The sequence below is a fragment of the Bombina bombina genome, chromosome 3 (genome assembly GCF_027579735.1).
Source record: "Bombina bombina isolate aBomBom1 chromosome 3, aBomBom1.pri, whole genome shotgun sequence".
NCBI lineage: Eukaryota > Metazoa > Chordata > Amphibia > Anura > Bombinatoridae > Bombina > Bombina bombina.
In genome coordinates this window covers 767,920,768-767,948,657 of record NC_069501.1, presented here as the reverse complement: position 1 = coordinate 767,948,657, position 27,890 = coordinate 767,920,768, and the positions used below count along the sequence as shown (strand labels likewise).

At 39.3% G+C, this 27,890-nt stretch overlaps 1 protein-coding gene across 3 annotated transcripts in view; it reads right to left on the bottom strand.

The window, feature by feature from the left end:
- Nucleotides 1-27,890, bottom strand: part of UXS1 (UDP-glucuronate decarboxylase 1) — a 626,440-nt gene that overhangs the window by 220,931 nt on the left and 377,619 nt on the right. Inside the window, exon 2 of one of the 3 annotated variants that reach the window (XM_053707627.1) lies at nt 24,058-24,101. The exons of the other annotated variants lie outside the window; for them this stretch is intronic. The gene's annotated coding sequence lies outside the window, so the exon portion shown is untranslated. The remainder of the gene's footprint in view (nt 1-24,057; nt 24,102-27,890) is intronic. 3 annotated transcript variants of the gene reach the window in all.

Sequence of the window (27,890 nt, the reverse complement as noted above, 5' to 3'; positions counted from 1 at the left end):
AAGACATGGCTGGAGGATCAATTTACCAAAGAGTTCCTTGATTCCTCGGACAAGGGTAACCTTTTTGGGTTTCCAACTATATTCAGTATCCATGACTTTGTTTCTAACAGACAAGACGTCTGAAATTGGTTTCAGGTTGTCGAAACTTTCAGTCTCAATCATTCCCTTCGGTAGCTTTGTGCATGGAAATTTTAGGTCTCATGACTGCAGCATTGGACGCGATCCCCTTTGCTCGTTTTCACATGAGACCTCTCCAGCTTTGTATGCTGAACCAATGGTGCAGGGATTATACAAAGATATCACAATTAATATCCTTAAATCCCAATGTTCGTTTTTCTCTGACTTGGTGGTTGGATCACCATTGTTTAGTTCAAGGGGCCTCATTTGTTCGTCCAACCTGGACTGTGATCACAACAGATGAAAGTCTTTCAGGTTGGGGAGCTGTATGGGGATCTCGGACAGCGCAGGAGGTTTGGGAATCTCAGGAGGCGAGATTACCAATCAACATTTTGGAACTGCGATTTTCAGAGCTCTTCAGTTCTGGCCTCTTCTGAAGAGAGATTGTTTGTTTTCAGACAGACAATGTCACAACCGTGGTTTATGTCAATCATCAAGGTGGGACTCACAGTCCTCAGTCTATGAAAGAAGTATCTTGGATACTTGTATGGGCGGAATCCAGCTCCTGTCTAATCTCTGCGGTTCACATCCCAGGTATAGACAATTGGGAAGCAGATTATGTCAGCCGCCAGACGTTACATCCGGGCGAATGGTCTCTTCATCCAGAGGTATTTCTTCAGATTGTTCAGATATGGGGACTTCCAGAAATAGATCTGATGGCTTCTCATCTAAACAGGAAACTTCCAAAATCATAATGGAACGTTCATTTGTGCTGCTGGTGGCTCCAGCATGGCCACACAGGTTTTGGTATGCGAATCTTGTTTGGATGGCCAGTTGCCAACCTTGGACACTTCCGTTAAGGCCAGACCTTCTATCTCAAGGCCCATTTTTCCATCAGGATCTCAAATAATTAAATTTGAAGGTATGGAAATTGAACGCTTAATACTTAGTCATAGAGGTTTCTCTGACTCAGTGATTAATACTATGTTACAGGCTCGTAAATCTGTGTCTAGAAAGATTTATTACAGAGTTTGGAAGACTTACATTTCTTGGTGTTCTTCTCATAAATTCTCTTGGCATTCTTTTAGAATTCCTAGAATTTTCAGATTCTTCAGGATGGTTTGGATAAGGGTTTGTCTGCAAGTTCCTTGAAAGGACAAATCTCTGCTCTTTCTGTTCTGTTTCACAGAAAAATTGCTAATCTTCCTGATATTCATTGTTTTGTACAGGCTTTGGTTCGTATCAAGCCTGTCATTAAGTCAATCTCTCCTCCTTGGAGTCTTAATTTGGTTTTGAGGGCTTTACAGGCTCCTCCGTTTGAGCCTATGCATTCTCTGGACATTAAATTACGTTCTTGGAAAGTCTTGTTCCTTTTGGCCATCTCTTCTGCTAGAAGAGTTTCTGAGTTATCTGCTCTTTCTTGTGAGTCTCCTTTTCTGATTGTTCATCAGGATAAGGCGGTTTTGCGGACTTCATTTAAATGTTTACCTAAAGTTGTGAATTCTAAAATTAGTAGAGAAATTGTTGTCCCTTCGTTGTGTCCTAATCCTAAGAATTCTCTGGAGAGATCTTTACATTCTTTGGATGTAGTAAAAGCTTTGAAATATTATGTTGAAGCTACTAAAGATTTCAGAAAGACCTCTAGTCTATTTGTTATCTTTTCTGGTTCTAGCAAAGGTCAGAAGGCTTCTGCCATTTCTTTGGCGTCTTGGATAAAGCTTTTGATTCATCATGCTTATGTTGAGTCGGGTAAATCCCCGCCTCAAAGGATTATGGCTCATTCTGCTAGGTCAGTTTCTACTTCCTGGGCTTTTAAGAATGAAGCTTCTGTTGATCAGATTTGCAAAGCAGCAACTTGGTCTTCTTTGCATACTTTTACTAAATACTGCCATTTTGATGTTTTTTCCTCCTCGGAAGCAGTTTTTGGTAGAAAAGTACTTCAGGCAGCTGTTTCAGTTTGATTCTTCTGCTTATAATTTCAGTTTTTTTCATTATAAAGATTAAACTTTTTTGATTTGGGTTGTGGATTGTTTTTTCATCGGAATTGGCTGTCTTTATTTTATCCCTCCCTCTCTAGTAACTCTTGCGTGGAAGTTCCACATCTTGGGTATCTGCTATCCCATACGTCACTAGCTCATGGACTCTTGCCAATTACATGAAAGAAAACATAATTTATGTAAGAACTTACCTGATAAATTAATTTCTTTCATTTTGGCAAGAGTCCATGAGGCCCACCCTTTTTTGTGGTGGTTATGATTTTTTTGTATAAAGCACAATTATTCCAATTCCTTGTTTGATGCTTCGGTCCTTTCTTATCACCCCACTTCTTGGCTATTTGTTAAACTGAATTGTGGGTGTGGTGTATTTATAGGCATTTTGAGGTTTGGGAAACTTTGCCCCTCCTGGTAGGAATGTATATCCCATACGTCACTAGCTCATGGACTCTTGCCAATATGAAAGAAATTAATTTATCAGGTAAGTTCTTACATAAATTATGTTTTTTGCGGGGCATGCCCCAAAGTAATCAGCTTTTGCCTGTAAAAAAAAAAAATACAACCCCCCCAACATTAAAACCCACCACCCACATACCCCTACTCTAAACCACCAAAACCCCCTTAAATAAACCTAACACTACCCCCCTGAAGATCTCCCTACCTTGAGTCGTCTTCACCCAGCCTGGCCGAAGTCTTCATCCGATGGGGCAGAAGAGGACATCAAGACCGGCAGAAAACTTCATCCTATCCGGGCAGAAGAGGACATCTGGACCGGCAGACATCTTCACCCAAGCGGCATCTTCTATCTTCATCCATCCGGAGCGGAGCCATCTTCTTCCCAGCCGACGCGGATCCATCCTCTTCAACCGACGCCTACTCGCCGAATGAAGGTTCCTTTAAATGACGTCACCCAAGATGGCGTTCCTCGAATTCCGATTGGCTGTTTTGGTTTTTTTAGGGCAATGCCCATACAAATGCCCTTTTCAGGCAATGGTTTATTTAGTTTTTTTTGTGTTAGGTTTATTTATTTTGGTGGGTGGTGGGTTAACTGTTAGGGGGGACTTAGCATTTTTGGTAACTGCAAAAGAGCTGTTTAACTTAGGGCAATGCCCTATAAAAAGCCCTTTTAAGGGCTATTGGTAGTTTAGCATTAGATTAGGGGGTGTTTTTATTTTTTGGGATGTTTATTTTCATAGGGATTAGGCTTTATTTTTTATTTTTGATAATTTGTTTATTTTTTTCTGTAGTTCAATTGTTTTTTTAATTTAACACAGACTGAGAGGGGAGAGAGAGCAAAAGAAAGGGGAGAGAGAGCAAAAGAAAGGGGAGATAGAGAGAGCAAAAGAGAGGGGAGAGATCAAAAGAGAGGGGGGGAGAGAGAGCAAAAGAGGGGGGGGGAGCAAAAGAGGGGGGGAGAGAGCAAAAGAGAGAGGGGGAGAGAGAGCAAAAGAGAGGGGGGAGAGAGGGCAAAAGAGATGGGGGAGAGAGGGCAAAAGAGAGGGGGGAGAGAGGGCAAAAGAGAGGGGGGAGAGAGGGCAAAAGAGAGGGGGGAGAGAGAGCAAAAGAGAGGGGGGAGAGAGAGAAAAAGAGAGGGGGAGAGAGAGCAAAAGAGAGGGGGAGAGAGCGCAAAAGAGAGGGGGGAGAGAGAGAGAGCAAAGGAGAGGGGGAGAGAGAGCAAAAGAGAGGGGGAGAGAGAGCAAAAGAGAGGGGGAGAGAGCGCAAAAGAGAGGGGGAGAGAGCGCAAAAGAGAGGGGGAGAGAGCGCAAAAGAGAGGGGGAGAGAGCACAAAAAAGAGGGGGAGAGAGCGCAAAAGAGAGGGGGAGAGAGCGCAAAAGAGAGGGGGAGAGAGCGCAAAAGAGAGGGGGAGAGAGCGCAAAAGAGAGGGGGAGAGAGCGCAAAAGAGAGGGGGGAGAGAGAGCAAAAGAGAGGGGGGAGAGAGAGCAAAAGAGAGGGGGGAGAGAGAGCAAAAGGGGTGTTGAAAGAATCTACCTGGATGGATTCTTTCACCACCCTGCTTTTTTCGGAATCCACCTGGATGGCAGGGTGGTGAAAGAATCCAACTGGATGCAGCGTAGGCTTTCCCACTAGTAATAATAATAATAATAATAGGGAACCACACCCTGCATTTAGCAAACACTGAACAATGCAGACTGCAAGGTATGGTTCTCTTATGAACTGTTTCAATGCTGGACTGCTCACAAAACTAACCTTATAGGAAGCACTGGTCAAGACCATGCTGTAATAAAAAGCAGACTCTTAGAAATCTCACAATTCAAACAAACTGTTTGGTTTTTTATTTAACATACACGCATTTTCAAAGGCATTCAAAACATAGGTAAAATCCCACTCCAGAAAACGTCCAGCAACTTAACTATTGTTTCACTTCTGTCTTTTACAAACTATTTTAAGCATCAAACACAAACAAATGTTAACCCAACAGACAAATCAATACAGGGATTGGCTGCCAGAGCTTTGACCTTCACTTCTAACCGATGCTCAGCAGATTGTAAATTGTTAGTATTTAAAATATGCGTTAAAAGACTGAAGGTACATTACAATAATACTTAGCCTGTGTGAAACCGACAAATACACATACTAATAGTACTCTAAGGCATTCTCATGCAAATATACCGTGCCTTTTAGTCTCTAGCCCACTTCTCAAAGTACACTTTAAAAGAGACAGTAAACACCTTGATATTTTTAAATAAAAGGTTTAGTTATTCATAATGAAACAACTGTAGTAGAATTTCATTATTTATTTTACCCCTTTTCACATAAATTTGGCTCTGAAAATTGAGCAATTTTTACTCAGAACTTGAATTGCAAACTGATGTCATCTCAGGGCTAACTGTGCGACATATCTTCCCCTATTTGGTTTTATCAGATAAGCGGCAAAACAATGAATTTTATACTAGCTTTATAACAGGCGTTAGCTTTGTTGTATGTGGACTAACGTCTTGATTGGCTCTTCTTAAATAAGGCAAATGATGGGTGGAGTTTGGTTATTGAAAAATAATTGCAGTAAAAAGGATGGTAATTTGGCTGCTATGTTATTCTATAGCAACACTATCAGAAATGTTATGTAATTATAAGGTGTTTACAGTCCATTTATGTATGGTGGTGATAGGTGTAGGATAGCATGTATACTGCATTATCCTTTATTTGTGGTCTGACCAAGTTCTTTAAAGAGACATCAAACCCATTTTTTTTCTTTCATGATTCAGGTAGAAAATACATTTTTACATTTTCTTTGTTCTCTTGGTATCTTTTGTTGAAAATCATGGACGTAAGTTAAGGGGCGTGCACGTGTCTGGGGCACTATATAGCAGTCGTTTTGCAAGAATGTTACCATTTGCAAGAGCACTAGATGGCAGCAGTATTTCCTACCATGTAGTGCTCCAGACACCAAACTAGGCATGTCTTCAACAAAGAATACCATGGGAATAAACACATTTGATAATAGAAGGAAATTGTTTTTTTTTTTTTTTTTTTTTTTTTAATGGTTATCCTTGTATGAATCAAAAAAGAAAATGTTTGGGTTTCATATTAATGTATCAAATAGGCATGATGCTATTTTGAATGAAACATCAATTCCCCAAACAGTATCTTTTAAACATCAGCCAATGAGCATTAGTAGGAAAAACACAACTAAAACGGAGTTGATTATTTCAATTTAAAAAGCTTTCACTTCACGTGTTAAACGCTTTAAGGATATTATAAAGCATCAAAGACAGTTGGCCGGTCAACAAAAGACACTTCTGATTTTATTTTAGAAAAGTAAGTATATGATTTTCAGTTTAAAGGGATAAAAAGGTCACAATTGAAATGTGCATGCATGCAGTTCAATTTTAAATACAAGCATTTTTGCAATATACTTCCATTATTGCTGTCATTACTGTTTAAGTCACATACACATATATTGTATGTGTGACTAGAACACAAGGGTTCAAATGCCTGATCAAAGAGCTGCTGGTGGTGTATATTGTGTCAGTGAAGACTTCATTTGTGTCATACAAACCACTGTCGAATTTCTGAGAAAGTGTGGTGTTTCAATTCTGGTGCATGGGGCACTCATAGCGTATGTGCATATACCATTTAGAAACAGCTTATTAGCTAATGGACATATATTAAAAAAATGCTTCTATTTAAAACTGTAATGCAACCCATGTACATTTCAATGTTGACCTATCCATTTAAGGAAAAGACAATTATTTGTTAACCTTAAATCACCATTAAACACTAAATATAATGTATAAGCATAATATTGAGGCTATTCTCTGCCCCCCTTCCTATAGTCATGAGTGCTGGCATGTTGCAATCTATCTTTTACTGCATCCCAGTACAAACCTGTTTGCACATGTGCAGCAACTCTTGTTCAAATATCTGCAGTGTAACCTAGGTTCCAAAATGGCAGCACCCATGATTAGAAGGAGATGCATGAAAACTAAATTTATGCTTACCTGATAAATTACTTTCTTTTACGATATGACGAGTCCACGGATTTCATCCTTACTTGTGGGATATTAACCTCCTGCCAACAGGAAGTGGCAAAGAGCACCACAGTAGAGCTGTATATATAGCCCCTCCCCTTCCCCTCCACCCTCAGTCATTCGGCCGAAGGTATAGGAAGAGAAAAAGGAAAGGCTAAAAAGGTGCAGAGGTGACTGAAGTTTACAAAAAATATAAAGAAAAACTGTCTTAAAAAGACAGTAAGCATAAATTTAGTTTTCTTTTACAAAGATATGACGAGTCCATGGATTTCATCCTTACTTGTGGGAAACCAATACCATAGCAATAGGACACGGAACAGGAAACTAAACGGAAGGCACCACTGCTTGAAGAACCTTTCTCCCAAAGATAGCCTCAGAAAAATTTGTAAAATTTGGAAAAAGTGTGAAGGGACGACCAAGTCGCAGCCTTACAAATCTGTCCACAGATGCATCGTTTTTAAAAGCCCATGTGGAAGCCACAGCCCTAGAAGAATGAGCCGTAATTCTTTCAGGAGGCTGCTGTCCAGCAGTCTCATATGCCAGGCGTATGATACTTCTCAGCCAAAAAGAAAGAGAGGTAGCCGTAGGTTTCTGACCCCTACGCTTTCCAGAATAAACAATGAATAATGAAGATGATTGACGGAAATCCTTAGTTGCCTGTAAGTAAAACTTTAAGGCACGGACTACGTCCAAGTTATGTATCAGACGCTCCTTCTTAGAAGAAGGATTAGGACACAAGGAAGGAACAACAATTTCCTGATTAATATTCTTATTCGAAACAACCTTAGGAAGGAACCCAGGTTTGGTACGTAAAAACCACTTTATCAGAATGAAATATGAGATAAGGCGAATCACACTGTAATGCTGAAAGCTCAAAAACCCTTTGAGCAGAAGAAATAGCAACCAAAAACAGAACTTTCCAAGATAAATGTTTAATATCTATGGAATGCATAGGTTCAAACGGAACCCCTTGCAGAACTCGAAGAACAAAATTCAAACTCCAGGGAGGAGTAATAGGTCTAAATACAGGCTTAATTCTAGATAGAGCCTGATAAAAAGACTGAACATCTGATACATTTGCCAAACAGAATTGACAAGGCTGAAATTTGTCCCTGTAAGGAACTTGCCGATAACCCCTTCTCCAATCCTTCTTGGAGAAAAGACAAAATCCTAGGAATCCTAACTTTATTCCATGACTAACCCTTGGATTCACACCAAAAAGATATTTACGCCATATTTTATGATAGATTTTTCTTGTGACAGGCTTTCTAGCCTGTATCAAAGTATTGATAACTGAACCAGAGAATCCTTGCTTCAATAAAATCAAGCGTTCAATGTCCACGCAGTCAGTTGCAGAGAAATTAGATTTGGATGTTGGAAAGGACCTTGAATGAAAAGGTCCTGTCTCAACGGAAGTTTGAACGGTGGCAGAGAGGACATATCCACTAGATCCGCATACCAAGTCCTGCATGGCCACGCAAGCGCTATCAGGATCACTGAAGCTCTCTCCTTTTTGATTCGAGCAATCATGCGTGGGAGGAGAGGAAACGGCGGAAAACATAAGCTAGGCTGAACAACCAAGGTACTGCCAACTCATCTATCAATTCGGCCTGAGGATCCCTTGACCGGGATCCATATCTTGGAAGCTTGGCATTCTGACGGGATGCCATCAAAACCAATTCCGGTCTGTCCCAACTGAGAATCAAGGAGGCAAATACCTCTGGGTGAAGTTCCCACTCCCCCGGATGGAAAGTCTGTTGACTTAGAAAATCTGCTTCCCAGTTCTCTACCCCTGGGATGTAGATCGCTGACAGATGACAAGAGTGGGCCTCTGCCCAACTTATTATCTTGGATACTTATATCATCGCTAAGGAACTCCTTGTTCCCCCCTGATGAATGACATATGCCACAGTCGTTATGTTGTCCGACTGGAATCTGATGAATTTGGCCGAAGCCAACTGAGGCCACGCCTGAAGCGCAATGAATATTGCTCTCAGTTCCAGAATATTTATTGGAAGTAGAGACTCCACCTGAGTCCAAACACCCTGAGCCTTCAGGGAGTTCCAAACTGCACCTCAGCCCAGAAGGCTGGCATCTGTTGTCACTATCACCCATGAAGGTCTGCGGAAACAAGTCCCCTGGGACAGATGATCTGGCGACAACCACCAAAGAAGAGAGTTTCTGGTCTCTTGGTCCAGAATTATCTTTGGAGATAAATCCGCACAATCCCCATTCCAGTGACCGAGCATGCACAGTTGCAGTGGTCTGAGATGAAAGCGAGCAAACAGAACGATGTCCATTGCCGCTACCATTAATCCGATTACCTCCATACACTTAGCAACTGATGGCCGAGGAATGGACAGAAGTGCTCGGCAAGTATTCAAAATCTTTGATTTTCTGACCTCCGTCAGAAATACTTTCATGGCTACCGAGTCTATCAGAGTTCCCAGAAAAGGAACCCTTGTCTGTGGAACAAGTGAACTCTTCTCTATGTTCATCTTCCAACCGTGAGTTCTCAGAAAAGACAACACTGTGTCCGTGTGAGATTTTGTCAGATGATATGTTAATGCCTGAATCAGAATATCGTCCAGAAAAGGCGCCACCGCTATCCCTTGCGGTTTGAGAACCGCCAAAAGAGACCCTAGAACCTTTGTGAAGATTCTGGGTGCTGTGGCCAACCCGAAAGGAAGAGCCACGAACTGATAATGTTTGTCCAAGAAGGCAAACCTTAGAAACCGATGATGATCTTTGTGGATTGGAATATGAAGGTAAGCATCCTTCAAATCCACGGTAGTCATATATTGACCCTCCTGGATCATTGGCAAAATCGGTCGAATTGTCTCAATCTTGAATGATGGAACGCTTAGAAATTTGTTTAGACACTTGAGGTCAAAAATGGGTCTGAACGTTCCTTCTTTTTTGGGGACCACAAATAGTTTTGAGTAAAATCTCCCTCTTGGGAGAAATCCTTGAATTCCAATTGATAACCGTGGGTCACTATTTCTAGTGCCCAGGAATCCTGAACATCACTTGCCCAAGCCTGAGCAAAGAAAGAAAGTCTGCCCCCTACTAGATCCGGTCCTGGATTGGGGGCCACCCCTTCATGCTGCTTTGTGGAAGAAGAAGCAGGGGGTCCTCCTTTAAAGTTCCAAAAGGAACAAAAATTATTCTGTTTACACCTCATTTTAACCGACCTATCCTGAGGTAGGGCATGGCCCTTACCTCCTGTAATATCAGAAATGATCTCCTTCAATTCTGGCCCAAAAAGGGTCTTACCTTTAAAGGGAATAGCTAAAAGCTTATGTTTTGATGACACATCAGCAGACCAAGATTTGAGCCACAATGCTCTACGTGCTAAAATAGCAAATCCTACATTTTTTGCCGCTAATTTAGCAATTTGAAAAGCGGCATCAGTAATAAAAGAATTAGCTATCTTAAGAGCCTTAATTCTATCTAGAATGTCATCTAATGGAGTCTCAACCTTAAGAGACTCTTCTAGATCCTCAAACCAAAAAGCTGCTGCAGTAGTTACTGGAACAATGCAAGCCGTAGGTTGTAAAAGAAATCCCTGATTAACAAATAATTTCTTTAGTAGACCCTCTAATTTCTTATCCATAGGATCCTTGAAAGCACAACTATCCTCAATGGGTATAGTAGTACACTTAGCTAGGGAAGATATAGCTCCCTTTACCTTAGGGACCGCTTTCCATAAGTCCCGAATGGTATCTGATATAGGAAACATTTTCTTGAAATTAGGAGAGGGAGAAAAACGGTATACCTGGTCTATCCCATTCCTTACTAATAATTTCCGAAATTCTCTTAGGAACCGGAAAAACATCAGTGTAAGTAGGAACTTCCAAATATTTATCCATTTTACACAATTTCTCTGGAGGAATCACAATAGGATCGCAATCATCCAGAGTCCCTAAAACCTCCCTAAGCAACAGGCAGAGGTGATCAAGCTTAAAGGGACACTGAACCCAAATTTTTTCTTTTGTGATTCAGATAGAGCAGGCAATTTTAAGCAACTTTCTAATTTACTCCTATTATCAATTTGTCTTCGTTCACTTGCTATCTTTATTTGAAAAAGGCATCTAAGCTTCTTTTTTGTTCTAGCACTCTGGACAGCACTTTTTTATTGGTGGATGAATTTATCCACCAATCAGCAAGAATAATCCAGGTTATTCACCAAAAAAGGGCCGGAATCTAAACAATACATTCTTGCATTTCAAATAAAGATACCAAGAGAAGGAAGAAAATTTGATAATAGGAGTAAATTAGAAAGTTGCTTAAAATTGCATGCTCTATCTGAATCATGAAAGAAAAAAGTTGGGTTCAGTGTCCCTTTAAATTTAAATGACATAGCATCCGAATCTGTCTGAGGCAAAACATTCCCTGAATCTGAAATTTCCCCCTCAGACAGTAATTCCCTGATCCCCAACTCAGAGCACTATGAGGAAACATCAGAAATAGCTAACAAAGCATCAGAGGATTCAGTATTAACCCCTTAAGGACCAGCGACGTACCCTGTATGTCGCTGGCCTTTCTTTGGGACTTGATTGTTTTATATTGCGGTCTTGCCACCAGCGTTGAGACTGCTCTATTCCACAAAGCCTGCTGGAGGGAGGGAATTAATAGCGTGTTCTTGCTAGACTTGTGCTATTCTGTCCTGAAAAAACCCTTAACGACCAGTGACATATAGGATACATTGTGGTCATTAAGGGGTTAACATTAATACTCGACCTACTGCGTTTACCCTGCAACACTGGTAATTTAGACAATACCTCTGTAAGGGTAGTTGACATAACTGCAGCCATCTCGTGCAGAGTAAAGGAATTAGACGCACTAAAAGTACTAGGCGTCGCTTGTGTGGGCATAAAATGTTGTGATACTTGGGGAGAATTGGATGGCATATCCTGATTCTCTTCAGACTGAGAATCATCCCTAGGCACACTTACTTTCAGTACAAAAGTTACACAATGATAGAGGGGGTTGCACGATAGCTTCTAAACACATAGAACAATGAGAAACCTCAATGTCAGACATGTTGAACAGACTAGTAATACCACAATAGTCGTTTAAACACTTATTTATAGCATAAAATAAACATTAGAAAAAACGTGTACTGTGCCTTTAAGAAAAGAAAAAGTGAACAATTTTTCAAAAATGTACAAAAAACATTAAATTATTACCAATTTTAACTTAATATCGTTGGTTAATCCAAAAATTTCTGCACCCACAAGCAATGGCAGAAATAAGGCTTTAGAAGTACTTATATTAACATGTAGTCAAAAGATAGATAAAAATACCCCCTGCACCTCGACACAGCTCTGCTGTGGCGCCTACCTGCCCCCAGGGTACTAGAATCAAGTTTCCAACCCTTCAGACCAGCTACACAGTCCAGGAGCCATCGAGTTACTGTTTGCTGCTGCTAAATTGGGCCAAAATAGGCTCCACCCCTTAAGGTCAAAAGTTGGAGTAGGCCCAAACAACACCGCATGGAAATGCAGTTTTGCACTAAAGTAAAAATACACACACAATATAACCCTCAAGCATAAAACCAATAAGTTTTAAGTGCCAAAAATAAAAAACATAAAACATAGTTTTTTATATTGTCTCCCATGTCACATAATGCCCAAATATCAACTAATGATAAATATAAAATAGGGACTCCAGTAACACCCCTCTTATTAAAATAGGTTTTACTGCTTACCCCATTCCCATACAGGGAAATAATGCCAGCCAGTTCTGATACACCAAGTCTCCTCAGAAAAAAAGGCTGCACATACCTTAATGCTGCTTGTAGCATGAAACCGGTCTCCACACTGAAGATGTCTCATGGTTACCTTCAGAAGTCTTGTGGGAACCAGCGTGGATCTTAGTTACAAATGCTAAGATCATCAAACCTCAGGGCAGAAATCTTCTTCCATATCCCCCTGAGGAAAATAGTATGCACAGGTACCATTTAAAATAAAAAACTTCTTGATTGAAGAAACTAAATCTAACACCTCACTTTACCTTGTCTTCCTAGTATAACACAGGCAAAGAGAATGACTGAGGGTGGAGGGGAAGGAGAGGGGCTATATATACAGCTCTGCTGTGTGCTCTTTGCCACTTCCTGTTGGCAGGAGGTTAATATCCCACAAGTAAGGATGAAATCCGTGGACTCGTCATATCTTTGTAAAAGAAATGTATTTAAAGTTTTGTGTCCCATTAATATCCATTGGGACTTTCATGCCATTTAACTTTATTTTCATTAAGAGAGACCTGAACTTACTCAGGAATCTAAACGTTTCATTCCTTTGCAACTTTCTGAGTCATCAGATCACATTATATATATATATATATATATATATATATATATATATATATATATATATATATATATATATAACATAATTTATGTAAGAACTTACCTGATAAATTCATTTCTTTCATATTAGCAAGAGTCCATGAGCTAGTGACGTATGGGATATACATTCCTACCAGGAGGGGCAAAGTTTCCCAAACCTTAAAATGCCTATAAATACACCCCTCACCACACCCACAATTCAGTTTAACGAATAGCCAAGAAGTGGGGTGATAAAAAAGTGCGAAAGCATATAAAATAAGGAATTGGAATAATTGTGCTTTATACAAAAAAATCATAACCACCACAAAAAGGGTGGGCCTCATGGACTCTTGCTAATATGAAAGAAATGAATTTATCAGGTAAGTTCTTACATAAATTATGTTTTCTTTCATGTAATTAGCAAGAGTCCATGAGCTAGTGACGTATGGGATAATGATTACCCAAGATGTGGATCTTTCCACACAAGAGTCACTAGAGAGGGAAAGATAAAATAAAGACAGCCAATTCCTGCTGAAAATAATCCACACCCAAAATAAAGTTTAATAAAAAACATAAGCAGAAGATTCAGACTGAAACCGCTGCCTGAAGTACTTTTCTACCAAAAATTGCTTCAGAAGAAGAAAATACATCAAAAAGGTAGAATTGAAAAAGTATGCAAAGAGGACCAAGTTGCTGCTTTGCAAATCTGATCAACCGAAGCTTCATTCCTAAACGCCCAGGAAGTAGAAACTGACCTGGTAGAATGAGCTGTAATCCTCTGGGGCGGAGTTTTACCCGACTCAACATAGGCAAGATGAATTAAAGATTTCAACCAAGATGCCAAAGAAATGGCAGAAGCTTTCTGGCCTTTTCTAGAACCGGAAAAGATAACAAATAGACTAGAAGTCTTTCGGAAAGACTTAGTAGCTTCAACATAATATTTCAAAGCTCTAACAACATGCAAAGAATGCAATGCTTTCTCCTTAGAATTCTTAAGATTAGGACATAATGAAGGAACCACAATTTCTCTACTAATGTTGTTGGAAATCACAACTTTAGGTAAAAATTCAAAAGAAGTTCGCAACACCGCCTTATCCTGATGAAAAATCAGAAAAGGAGACTCACAAGAAAAGAGCAGATAATTCAGAAACTCTTCTGGCAGAAGAGATGGCCAAAAGGAACAAAACTTCCCAAGAAAGTAATTTAATGACCAATGAATGCATAGGTTCAAAGGGAGGAGCTTGAAGAGCTCCCAGAACCAAAATCAAACTCCAAGGAGGAGAAATTGACTTAATGACAGGTTTTATACGAACCAAAGCTTGTACAAAACAATGAATATCAGGAAGAATAGCAATCTTTCTGTGAAAAAGAACAGAAAGAGCAGAGATTTGTCCTTTCAAGGAACTTGCAGACAAACCCTTATCTAAACCATCCTGAAGAAACTGAAAAAAATTCTCGGCATTCTAAAAGAATGCCAAGAAAAATGATGAGAAAGACACCAAAAAATATAAGTCTTCCAGACTCTATAATATATCTCTCTAGATACAGATTTACGAGCCTGTAACATAGTATTAATCACAGAGTCAGAGAAATCTCTTTGACCAAGAATCAAGCGTTCAATCTCCATACCTATAAATTTAAGGATTTCAGATCCTGATGGAAAAAAGGACCTTGCGACAGAAAGTCTGGTCTAACGGAAGAGTCCATGGTTGGCAAGAGGCCATCCGGACAAGATCCGCATACCAAACCTGTGAGGCCATGCCGGAGCTACCAGCAGAACAAACGAGCATTCCTTCAGTATCTTGGAGATTACTCTTGGAAGAAGAACCAGAGGCGGAAAAATATAGGCAGGATGATACTTCCAAGGAAGTGAAAATGCATCCACTGCCTCCGCCTGAGGATCCCGGGATCTGGACAGATATCTGGGAAGTTTCTTGTTTAGATGAGACGCCATCAAATCTATTTCTGGAAGTTCCCACATTTGAACAATCTGAAGAAATACCTCTGGGTGAAGAGACCATTCGCCCGGATGGAACATTTGGCGGCTGAGATAATCCGCTTCCCAATTGTCTACACCTGGGATATAAACCGCAGAGATTAGACAGGAGCTGGATTCCGCCCAAACCAAAAAAATTAGAGATACTTCTTTCATAGCCAGAGGACTGTGAGTCCCTCCTTGATGATTGATGTATGCCACAGTTGTGACATTGTCTGAAAACAAATGAACGATTCTCTCTACAGAAGAGGCCAAAACTGAAGAGCTCTGAAAATTGCACGGAGTTCCAAAATATTGATCGGTAATCTCACCTCCTGAGATTCCCAAACTCCTTGTGCCGTCAGAGATCCCCACACAGCTCCCCAACCTGTGAGACTTGTATCTGTTGAAATTACAGTCCAGGTCGGAAGCACAAAAAGAAGCCCCCTAAATTAAACAATGGTGATCTGTCCACCACGTTAGAGAGTGTCGAACAATCGGTTTTTAAAGATATAAATTGAGATATCTTTGTGTAATCCTTGCACCATTGATTCAGCATACAGAGCTGAAGAGGTCGCATGTGAAAACGAGCAAAGGGGATCGCGTCCGATGCAGCAGTCATAAGACCTAGAATTTCCATGCATAAGGTTACCGAAGGGAATGATTGTGACTGAAGGTTTCGACAAGCTGAAATCAATTTTAGACGTCTTTTGTCTGTTAAAGACAGAGTCATGGACACTGAATCTATCTGGAAACCCAGAAAGGTTACCCTTGACTGAGGAATCAATGAACTTTTTGGTAAATTGATCCTCCAACCATGATCTTGAAGAAACAACACAAATCGATTCGCATGAGATTCTTCGAATGAGAAGACTGAGCTAATACCAAGATAATCGTCCAAATAAGGAAATACCAAAACCCCGTTCTCTGAATACAGAAAGAAGGGCACCGAGAATCTTTGAAAAAAATTCTTGGAACTGAGGCTAGGCCAAACTGTAGAGCCACAAAACTGGTAATGCTTGTCTAAAAAGAGAATCTCAGACACTAAAAATGATCTGCATGAATCGGAATATGCAGATACACATCCTGTAAATCTATTGTAGACATATAATGCCCTTACTAAACAAAAGGCAGAATAGTCCTACAGTAACCATCTTGAATGTTGGTATCCTTACATAACGATTCAATATTGATAGATCCGGAACTGGTCTGAAGGAATTGACCTTCTTTGGTACAATGAAGAGATAAAATAAAACCCTAGTCCCTGTTCCAGAACTGGAACTGGCATAATTACTCCAGCCAACTCTAGATCTGAAACACATTTCAGAAATGCTGAGCCTTGCTGTGTTAACTGGGACACGGGAAAGAAAAAAATCTCTTAGCAGGAGGCCTTAACTTGAAGCCAATTCTGTACCTTTCTGAAACAATGTTCTGAAACCAGAGATTGAGAACGGAATCTGCCCCATACCAGCTGAACTGGAAAAAAGGGCCGCACCTTCATGGGTACTTAGGAGCTGACTATAGGTTTCTATAAGGCTTGGATATATTCCAAACTGGAAAAAGTTTCCAAACTGATACCGCTCCTGAGGATGAAGGATCAGGCTTTTGTTCCTTATTATGAAAAAAAGAACGAAAAAATGATTATTACCCTGGACAGAAAGGGAAAACAAAGTTGACTTAGAAGACATATCAGCATTCCAAGTTTAATCCATAAAGCTTTTCTAGCTAAAATAGCTAGAGACATATACCTGACATCAACACTAATGATATCAAAAGATGGTATCACCAATAAAATTATTAGCATGTTATAGAATAATAATAATGCTATAAAATTATGATCTGTTACTTGTTGTGCTAAAACTTCTAACCAAAAAGTTGAAGCTGCAGCAACATCCGGTAAAAATATAGCAGGTCTAAGAAGATTACCTGAACATAAGTAAACTTTTCTTAGAAAGGATTCAATTTTCTTATCTAAAGGATCCTTAAATTTAGTACTATCTGTCGTAGAAATAGTAGTACATTTTAGCAGGAATAGAGACAGCCCCAAACATTAGGGATTTTGTCCCAAAAAACTCTAATCTGTCGGATGGCACAGGATATAATTGCTTAAACGTTTAGAAGGAGTAAAAGAATTACCCAAATTATTCCATTCCCTGGAAATTACTTCAGAAAAAACATCAGGGAGATTAAACACTTCTGGAATAACTACAGGAGATTTAAAAACCCTATTTAAACGTTTGGATTCAGTATCAAGAGGACTAGAATCCTCTATATCTTAAAGCAATTAATACTTCTTTAAAATAAAGAACGAATAAATTCCATCTTGAACAAATACAAAGATTTATCAGCATCAACCTCTGAGACAGAAACCTCTGAACCAGAAGAACCATTATCAGTATCAGAATGATGATGTTCATTTAAAAATTCATCTGAAAAAAAGAGAAGTTTTAAAGGACTTTTATGTAAACTAGAAGGAGAAATAACAGACATAGCCTTCTAAATGGAATTAAAAAATAAAATCTCTTATGTTTATCAGGAACACTCTGAAATTTAGATGTTGACGGAACAGCAACAGGTAATATAACAGTACTAAAGGAAATTTTATCTGCATTAATAAGTTTGTCATGACATGCAATACAAACAACAGCTGGAGAAACAGATACCAAAAATTTATAGCAGATACACTTAGCTTGGTAGCTCCAGCCCCGGCAGTGATTTTCCTAAAGTATCTTCTTACTCAGTTGCAACGTGGAACATCTTGCAATATGTAATAGAAAAAACAACATATAAAGCAAAATTGAACAAAATCCTTAAATGACAGTTTCAGGAATGGGAAAAAAATGCCAGTGAACAAGCTTCTAGCAACCAGAAGCAATAAATAATGAGACTTAAATAATGTGGAGACAAAAGCGACGCCCATATTTTTTTAGCGCCAAACAAGACGCCCACATTATTTGGTGCCTAAATGCTTTTGGCGCCAAAAATGATGCCACATCCGGAACGCCGACATTTTTGGCGCAAAATAACGTAAAAAAAAATGACGCAACTTCCGGCGACACGTATGACGCCGGAAACGGAAAAGAATTTTTGCGCCAAAAAAATCCGCGCCAAGAATGACGCAATAAAATGAAGCATTTTCAGCCCCCGCGAGCCTAACAGCCCACAGGGAAAAAAAGAGTCAAATTTTTGAAAGGTAAGAAAAAATGATTAATTCAAATGCATTATCCCAAATATGAAACTGATTGTCTGAAAAATAAGGAAAGTTGAACATTCTGAGTCAAGGCAAATAAATGTTTGAATACATATATTTAGAACTTTATAAACAAAGTGCCCAACCATAGCTTAGAGTGTCACAGAAAATAAGATTTACTTACCCCAGGACACTCATCTACATGTTTGTAGAAAGCCAAACCAGTACTGAAACGAGAATCAGCAGAGGTAATGGTATATATAAGAGTATATCGTTGATCTGAAAAGGGAGGTAAGAGATGAATCTCTACGACCGATAACAGAGAACCTATGAAATAGACCCCGTAGAAGTAGATCACTGCATTCAAATAGGCAATACTCTCCTCACATCCCTCTGACATTCACTGCACGCTGAGAGGAAAACCGGGCTCCAACTTGCTGCGGAGCGCATATCAACGTAGAATCTAGCACAAACTTACTTCACCACCTCCATCGGAGGCAAAGTTTGTAAAACTGAATTGTGGGTGTGGTGAGAGGTGTATTTATAGGCATTTTAAGGTTTGGGAAACTTTGCCCCTCCTGGTAGGAATGTATATCCCATACGTCACTAGCTCATGGACTCTTGCTAATTACATGAAAGAAATATATATATATATATATATATATATATATATATATATATAAATTCTGGGCATAAAAATGTAAATAGCAGTTTAGGATAATTTGATTAGAAAAAGTTGCTGTCATTCATTGAGTCTTCTTACATGATTGACATAAAATACCAATATTAAATCTTGCTACCAAATGACATTTAAAAACAATAACCAGTCCTTCTACATTGCTCATAAATAGGTGTCTGACATTGCTACAAAATACAAGTTACATAACTCATCAGCAACAAGCTTTACCATCATATTTTTCTTCAGAAATCCTACAGATCTGTTCAGCACTGGAATGAACAATAGGTATAGGGAGGAATTTAAACATCTAATCCAACTTCGATTCAAACATCTAACCTGAATTCTAATCATCCTGACAAAATAAATCTCTGCAGGATTTGAAACACTAAAACACAGCAATGCTGATCCTTGTCATAATCTAGAAATACATGGCACTAAAGACCATAGGAATATAGTTCATATTGATTATTCATTGTTTTAAGGTAGGTTTCTTTTTGTATCTTAATTTCACAAGGAAAATAAAAATGTATATTAGTAAAACAAAAGGCTTAAAGTGAATGTAAATTTTGATGCAAAAGTGCCCGATTTTTAAAAATTTGATCAAAAACAGGGGCACTTTAATTCATCAAAATTTACATTTCCCTCGTGTTGTGAATTTTTTTTTACCTTTTCATCTTGACAGCAGCTCCAGCTTCCTCCACCCGTTACAAAGCCTCTTCCTGGGTCTAAAATGAGGACTCCGGCTTCCTCCAATCACAGCGTTGAATCAGACACTAATTCCCTCGGGGGGAAGCCCTGATTTGAGGATGACCCATCCATCATTTCTGACGTCAGAAATGGCTTGCAACGACCGGGGGAAGCTGGAGCAGCTGTCAATTTTAAAAGGTATTTTTCCACGAGTGAAATGTAAATTTTGATGAATTAAAGTGCCCCTGATTTTAATCAAATTTTTTAAAACCGGGCTCCTTTGCATCAAAACTTACATTCACTTTAAAGGGATACCAAACCCAAATGTTTTCTTTCATGATTCAGATACCAGTGTTTCTCACCCTTTTTGTAGCAAGTACCTCATCAGGCATCAATATTTGTCCTAAATCCCCGCAAATCCACATAAATATTATTAGGGAACAAAAATAAGTGAAATACCCGAAAATGTGGGTAAAAGATAATAAAAGGACAAGCAACCGAGTACCCCTTACCAAAGCTCCAGGCACCCCCACTAATCAGCAAGCGCTACCCAGGGTCCTGAACCAAAATGGGTCAGCTCCTAAGCTTACATACCTACATTTTCAAACAAAGATTGCAAGAGAATGAAGAAAAATTGAGAGTAGGAGTAAATTAGAAAGTTGCATAAATTTGCATGCTCTATCCGAATCATGAAATAAATAATTTGGGTTTCATATCCCTTTAATACATGATAAATTTTATAACAACATGAAAAATACTTTGAGTAAACAAATTTCTGCATATAAAAAAAAATATGATTATTTAAGCACCATGGGTCAGATTACAAGTGGAGGGCTATTGATTACAAGCAAGCAATATCAGGTTTACACGCTCATTAGTGCGCAAGTTAAATTTACGATAGAAAGATTAGCACATCCTCAGAGCTTTAACAGACATACATACACATGTCTATACTGTACATGTATACATAGGGATTTACTGTATTTATATGTGAATATATGTATTTAAAGACAAATAGCAGGAACAAAAGTAACAGTTTACAGACATATATACACATAAATACAGATGTACACATACATATACATATATAGAACTGCATTGGGGCCATTTGCAAGTTAAGTAGATTAAAACATGAAAAAACATTTTAAATTTCACAATCCAATGTTCTGCACATAGCAGAATATGTTCTATGTATTTATAAATAGATATTCCTATTTATATATATATAAATCATCTATCTACTATATATATATATATATATATATATATATATATATATATATATAAAGATATATAGTGTACCAAAAACCATGTTATATATATATATATCTCCTATAATATAAAAGGCCAAGTGTGTTTGTCCGATGCTGTCATGCGCACATGTGTGGCCGGGCATGGCTGTGAAGAGGCCGGTCGCGCGAAGAAGAAAGAAAGAGAAGAAGAAAGAAAGAGAAGAAGAAAGAAAGAAAGAAAGAAAGAAAGAAAGAAAGAAAAAGAAGAAGAAGAAGGAAAGAAAGAAAAAGAAAGAAAGAAAAAGAAAGAAAGAAAAAGAAAGAAAGAAGAAAGAAGAGGAAGAAGAGGAAGAGAAAGAAGAAGAAGAAGAAGAAAAATAGAGAAAGAAGAAGAAGAAGAGAGAAAGAAGGAGAGAAAGAAGAAGAGAGAAAGAAGAGAGAAAGAAGAGAGAAGAAGAAAGAAGAAGAAAGAAGAAAGAAGAAGAAAGAAGAAAGAAGAAGAAAGAAGAAAGAAGAAGAAGAAGAAGAAGAAAGAAGAAGAAGAAGAAGAAGAAGAAAGAAGAAGAAGAAAGAAGAAAGAAGAAAGAAGAAAGAAAGAAGAAGACAAGAAAGAGAGAAGAAAGAAGAGAGAGAGACGGTCGCGCGAGAGGAGGAGAGAGAGGAGGAGAAAGAGATGGGGAGAAAGAGATGGGGAGAGAGAGAGAGAGAGGACGGGAGAGAGAGGAAAGAGAGAGAGCGGAGGAGAGAGAGAGAGAGAGAGAGAGAACGGGAGAGAGAGGAGGAGAGAGAGAGAGAGAGATGGGGGAGAGAGGAGGAGACAGAGAGAGAGAGAGGGGGGGGGGGGAGAGAGAGGAGGGGAGAGAGAGGAGTGGAGAGAGAGGAGTGGAGAGAGAGGAGGAGAAAGAGATGGGGAGAGAGAGGAGGAGAGAGAGAGAGAGAGAACGGGAGAGAGAGGAGGAGAGAGGGATGGGGAGAGAGAGGGGGAGAGACAGAGAGAGGGGGGAGAGAGTGAGAGAGAGAGAGGGGGAGAGAGAGGGGGGAGAGAGAGGAGGGGGGAGAGAGAGAGAGGGGGGAGAGAGAGAGAGGGGGGAGAGAGAGAGGGGGGAGAGAGAGGGGAGAGAGAGAGAGAGAGAGAGAGAGAGAGAGAGAGAGAGAGAGAGAGAGAGAGAGAGGGGGAGAGAGGGGGGGGAGAGAAAGGGGGGAGAGAGAGGTGGAGGAGAGAGAGAGCATGGGGGGAGAGAGAGGTGGAGGAGAGAGAGAGCATGGGGGGAGAGAGAGAGTGGGTGGGAGAGAGAGGTGGGGGAGAGAGAGAGCATGGGGGGAGAGAGAGAGAGGGAGAGAGGGGAGAGAGAGGGGGAGAGAGAGGGGGAGAGAGAGAGGGGGGAGAGAGAGAGAGAGAGAAGGGAGGGGGAGAGAGAGGGGAGGGGGAGAGAGAGCATAAAAGAGGGGGGGAGAGAGAGCGTAAAAGAGGGTGGAGAGAGCGTAAAAGAGAGGGGGAGAGAGTGCAAAAGAGAGGGGGGGAGAGAGCGCAAAAGAGAGGGGGGAGAGAGCGCAAAAGAGAGGGGGGGGAGAGCACGCAAAAGAGAGGGGGAGAGAGAGCGAACAAAAGAGAGGGGGGGGGAGAGAGAGAGTAAAAGAGGGGGGAGAGAGAGCACAAACGAGAGGGGGGAGAGAGCGCAAAAGAGAGTGGGGGAGAGAGCACAAAAGGGAGGGGGGAAAGAGAGAGCACAAAAGAGGGGGGAGAGAGAGAGCCGAAAAGAGAGGGGGGGGGGGGAGAGAGCACAAAAGAGAGGGGGGGAGAGAGAGCACAAAAGAGAGGGGGGGAGAGAGCGTAAAAGAGGGGGGGGAGAGCACGAAAGAGATGGAGGAGAGAGAGAGCGCAAAAGAGAAGGGGGAGAGAGCGCAAAAGAGAGAGGGGGAGAGAGAGAGAGCGCAAAAGAGAGGGGGAGAGAGAGCGCTCAAAAGAGGGGGTGAGAGAGAGCGCGCAAAAGAGAGCGGGGGAGAGAGAGAACAAAAGAGAGGGGGGGGGGAGAGAGAGAACAAAAGAGAGGGGGAGAAAGAGAGAGAGAGCTCAAAAGAGAAGGGGGATCTACGAGAGATATTGAAATATGTGGTACAAAATATAAAATGAGAAATAATTGTGCAGAATGAGACATTTTTGTATAGTGTATTTTGGAAGACCAACAGTCACAATTTTACTATCATTCACTGCTCATCATATACGTTCGATAATTTTTATCTTCTCTTGTATCTGTCTTATTCTGTTCTATGAGTTTATCCCTGAATATACCACACATGTAACCATTTATGCATGCCATGCACCATTAAGTGGATATTATAGATACATATATATTATGATTTCTTATTTTCTCAATAAAAAACTTTTTGCTCAAAAAAAAAAGAGGGGGAGAGAGAGAGAGCTCAAAAGAGAGGGGGGAGAGAGAGAGCTCAAAAGAGAGGGGGAGAGAGCAAAAGAGAGGGGGAGAGAGAGAGCTCAAAAGAGAGGGGGAGAGAGAGAGCTCAAAAGAGAGGGGGAGAGAGAGAGCTCAAAAGAGAGGGGGATAGAGAGAGCACAAAAGAGAGGGGGAGAGAGAGAGCTCAAAAGAGAGGGGGAGAGAGAGAGCTCAAAAGAGAGGGGGAGAGAGAGAGCTCAAAAGAGAGGGGGAGAGAGAGAGCAAAAGAGAGGGGGAGAGAGAGAGCAAAAGAGAGGGGGAGAGAGAGAGCAAAAGAGAGGGGGAGAGAGAGAGCAAAAGAGAGGGGAGAGAGAGAGCGCAAGGGGCGGGAGCGCTGTACTGCAAAAAATGGCCTGTGGGAACGGGCTTTAGGACTAATATATATATATATATATATATATATATATATATAAATATATTTATGAATGAATAGAATATATTCTGATTTGTGAAGTACATTGGAATATGAAATATTCATATTTTCATGTTGGGTGAGCACATTTGAGAATATGCTATCAGGTTTGCACGCGAATTGGCTCTTAGGTTTTTATTTTCCTTTTTTTTTTGTTCCATTGATTTCTATGGGGGAATAGGTTATTGCACTGCGATATTGAAAGTTCAGATTTTTGCGCTCGTCGGTTTAGGTTTCTCCCCCCACTTTTTTTGCTCCATTGACTTCTATGGGGGAATAGGTTATTGTGCGTGGCTTTTTAAACTCGTCGGGTTAGCACACAGGCGATAACATTTTACTTTCAACTTATAATACGTGCAAATGCGCAAACATTTTACTTCAAGTGCAGTTAGCATGTGAGGAAAAACACTAAATACTGCTTGACTCGTAATCCGGACACTTATTATTTTGGAGGGCTTGGGGGTTGCAAACGTGGTCCATCAAATTGGTTATCTTACCTTTTTTCTAAATCTCGTATCTTTTCTCTCAAGGGAGAAATTATCTAAAAAATAAACAAATAAAATAAAATAGAAAAATAACACATTAGATATTTTGCTCACTTGGTTTAATGGTGAAAATATAATCATTTTAATTATACCAATAAATAAATACCAAAACTACCAAGGATTTTTAATATTATCACACTGGGCAATCTATACAGTGTACATCTATTCTAATGTTTTTTTCTGTACATATAAATGGTCAACTTAAGTAACCATTAAAAAACCACAAAATGAATAAACAAAAGAAACAAGTCAGTGTAACATGCATACAATGTCAACAACAACAACAAAAACACTAGTTCTATATGTCAAATGTATATATAAGAATGTAGCTTTTTCTTTGTTGAAAGTGAAAATCCCCTTTATGTAGCTTTAAGGGGTAATCTCTTATAACTTGCAATTTCTGGGGAATAAAACGTAATCCTAACAATTTTCTCTATTGACCACAAATGTTGCAAGGTAATCATATATAATTAACCCTTTACGGACACAGCTTTCAGTCTGCTCAATGACGGAAAAATTCTGTCATATGTCCTTAAGAGGTTAAAGCAAAAGAAAGAAAATAACTATTTTGACAAAATGTCCTTGTAGTTTAAGCCATCCGCCCTTACTTATTGTGTTCTTCTAATCCAATTCGAATGCTTCAATTTCTTTTGAGATTTTGTCCTTCATACTCAAGGAGATTCTAATCATGGAGTGATATTTCAGATTTATTTATTCCCATTGCATGTATGTTTGGGCTATTCAGTGAAGAAGGTTATTTGGTTTTGAACATGCTGCCTGGTAGGTAATAAGCATTACTACTTAGACTTCTCTATGAACACTATTATGTTATTACATTTTTAACAACTACCATGTTTGTTCTACTTGGGTAATAGAGAACATATTTTAGTATTTTTATTCTTTTCTGCCTAATAAAGTTATTTGTGCTGACCCACATGAGCCATAAGAAATCTATAATTCCGGTATAGAGGAATTATATTCTGATCAGTTAATTACTTTATAAGCTATGAAAAAAGATGGTAACATCAGTCACCAATATATATGTTTCATAAATAAAATACAAATAATCTCAAATTCAATACTCTGAGAAATTCCATTCATTTAGGCGGAACATATTTTTTTTATAATTTTCCTCCTAATATCTATCTAAAAACTACTATTTAAAGCAATGTGGAATATTTATTTATAGTATCATATGTGGCCTTGTATGACAAGCCATTTGAAAATCTAATAGATTATGTCCACTTTCCTTGAAAATAATTGAGGATAGATTCAGTCCCTAGGTTTTTCTGTTTTACCAATATTTTTATTATTATTCTACTTTATGAAGCGCCAACATATTCCACAGCACTGGCCATGGGTACAATTCATTTAAATAAAACAATGATATAAAACTTGTAAGACAGGACAAAATTTACAAACACATACAGGAGGAATTGAGGGCCCTATTCCCGTGGAAACTTACAATCTAGAAATTAATAAAGAACTGAATAAAGTGAATATAGTGATTTGGATGGTTGCTCAGCAAGAGCCAGTGGTTAAGGCTTTATAAACAGCACAAGTAAACATACAAAAAAAGAGAACATAGAATATCCACCTGTTTCAGGGAATAGACAACTTCTGATGTAAATAATGCATTTTAAACAATGTGTTTTCGTCTTGTGAGGGATTAGGATTGTGAACAAAAAGTAAATTTATGCTTACCTGATAAATTGATTTCTTCTATTATACGACGAGTCCACGGATTCATCCTTTACTTGTGGGATATTATCCTCCTGCTAACAGGAAGTGGCAAAGAGCACCACAGCAAAGCTGTCTATATAGCTCCTCCCTTGACTCCACCCCCCAGTCAAAACCTGAATTCTTTGCCGCTAATTAAGTCATTTGAAAAGCGGTATCTGTAATAAAAGAATTAACTAGCTTGAGAGCCTTAATTCTATCTAAAATATCATCTAATGGGGTCTCGACTTTAAGAGCCTCTTCTAGAGCCTCGAACCAAAAAGCAGCTGTAGTAGTTACAGGAACAATGCATGCTATAGGTTGTAGAAGAAAACCCTGATGAATAAACAATTTCTTTAGAAGACCCTCTAATTTTTTATCTATAGGATCTTTGAAAGCACAACTGTCCTCAATAGGTATAGTTGTACGCTTAGCCAGGGTAGAAATAGCTCCCTCCACCTTAGGGACCGTCTGCCACGAACCCAGAATGGTGTCAGATATGGGAAACATTTTCTTAAAAGTAGGAGGGGGAGAGAATGGAATGCCTGGTCTATCCCATTCCTTAGTAACAATGTCCGAAATCCTCTTAGGGACTGGAAAAATATTAGTGTAAGTAGGGACCTCTAGATATCTATCCACTTTACACAATTTCTCTGGTGGAATTACAATAGGGTCACAATCATCCAGAGTCGCTAAAACCTCCCTGAGCAACAAGCGGAGGTGTTCAAGCTTAAAGGGACAGTATACACTCATTTTCATATAACTGCATGTAATAGACACTACTATAAAGAATAATATGCACAGATACTGATATAAAAATCCAGTATAAAACTGTTTAAAAACTTACTTAGAAGCTGTCAGTTTGGCTCTGTTGAAAAGGTAGCTGGAAAGCCCACTGCAAGTGACAAATAAGACACTCCCCCCCTCCCCCTTCTTTTGCATATGAAAAGACCCTTTACACAAACAGGAGCAAGCTGGAGTAGGTAGTCGAGCGTATTCACATAAAACTTTGGGGCTTGGTTAGGAGTCTGAAAATCAGAGCAATGTTATTTAAAAATAAGCAAAACTATACATTAATTTAAAAAAAAAACTTTATGGGCTATATAAATAGATTATCTACAAAACATTTATGCAAAGAAAAAATGAGTGTATAATGTCCCTTTAAAGGGCCACTAAACCCAAAATCTTTCTTTCATGATTCAGATAGAGAATACAAATTTAAACAACATTACAATTTACTTCTATTATTTATTTTGCTTCATTTTTTAGATATCCTTAGTTGAAGAAAAAGCAATGCACATGGGTGAGCCAATCACACAAGGCTTCTATGTGCAGCAACCAATCAGCAGCTACTGAGCATATCTATATATGCTTTTCAGCAAAGAATATCAAGAGAATAAAACAAATTAGATAATAGAAGTAAATTAGAAAGATGTTTAAAATTGCATTCTCTTTCTAAATCATGAAAGAAAAAATTTGGGTTTCATGTCCCTTTAAAGGGACACTCAGCCCAAAAATTTTCTTTCATGATTCAAGTAGAGAATAAAATTTTAAACAACATTCCAATTTACTTCTATTAACTAATTTGCTTCATTCTTTAGATATCCATTGTTGAAGAAATAGCACTGCACATGGGTGAGCCAATCACAGGAGGCATCTATGTGCAGCAAACAATTAGCAGCTACAGGGCCTATCTAGATATGCTTTTCAGCAAAGTATATCAAGAGAATGAAGCAAATTAGATAATAAAAGTAAATTAGAAAGTTGTTTAAAATTGCACGCTCTTTCTAAATCATGAAAGAAAAAATTTGGGTTTCATGTCCCTTTAAACTTAAAGGCCGTCATATCTGAGTCTGTTTGAGGGAACATCTTTCCTGAATCAGAAAGCTCTCCCCCCACCCCCAAATCAGAACACTGTAAGGGTACATCGGAGATGGCCAATAAAGCATCAGAGGGCTCAGCATTTACTCTAATACTGGACCTACTGCGCTTAGCCTGCAAACCAGGCAGTTTAGATAATACCTCTGTAAGGGTAGTAGACATAACTGCAGCCATAGCTTGCAGAG